Genomic DNA, 346 nt, shown 5'->3' on the forward strand with positions numbered 1-346 from the left:
GGCGGCGGCGGCGGCGGCGGCGGCGGAGGGAATCCCTGTGACGTCACTGCTAGGATACCAAACAAACACTGCAGACAAGCCCATATATGGCTAATTGCGTCACAGGAACTCCGGGGGGGCGTGGCCCGGGGGGATCCCCCCCGTCCCCGCCTCCTCCCGCCGCCTCTTAACGGCGGCGGCGGCGCCGGGAGCCCCGGGCGGCAGCGGCGAGCGCGGCCGCGGCGCATATATGGCTAATTGCGTCACAGGAACTCCGGGGGGGCGTGGCCCGGGGGGATCCCCCCCGTCCCCGCCTCCTCCCGCCGCCTCTTAACGGCGGCGGCGGCGCCGGGAGCCCCGGGCGGCA

The sequence above is a fragment of the Passer montanus genome, unplaced genomic scaffold (assembly GCF_014805655.1).
Source record: "Passer montanus isolate IOZ18808 unplaced genomic scaffold, ASM1480565v1 scaffold721, whole genome shotgun sequence".
Lineage (NCBI taxonomy): Eukaryota > Metazoa > Chordata > Aves > Passeriformes > Passeridae > Passer > Passer montanus.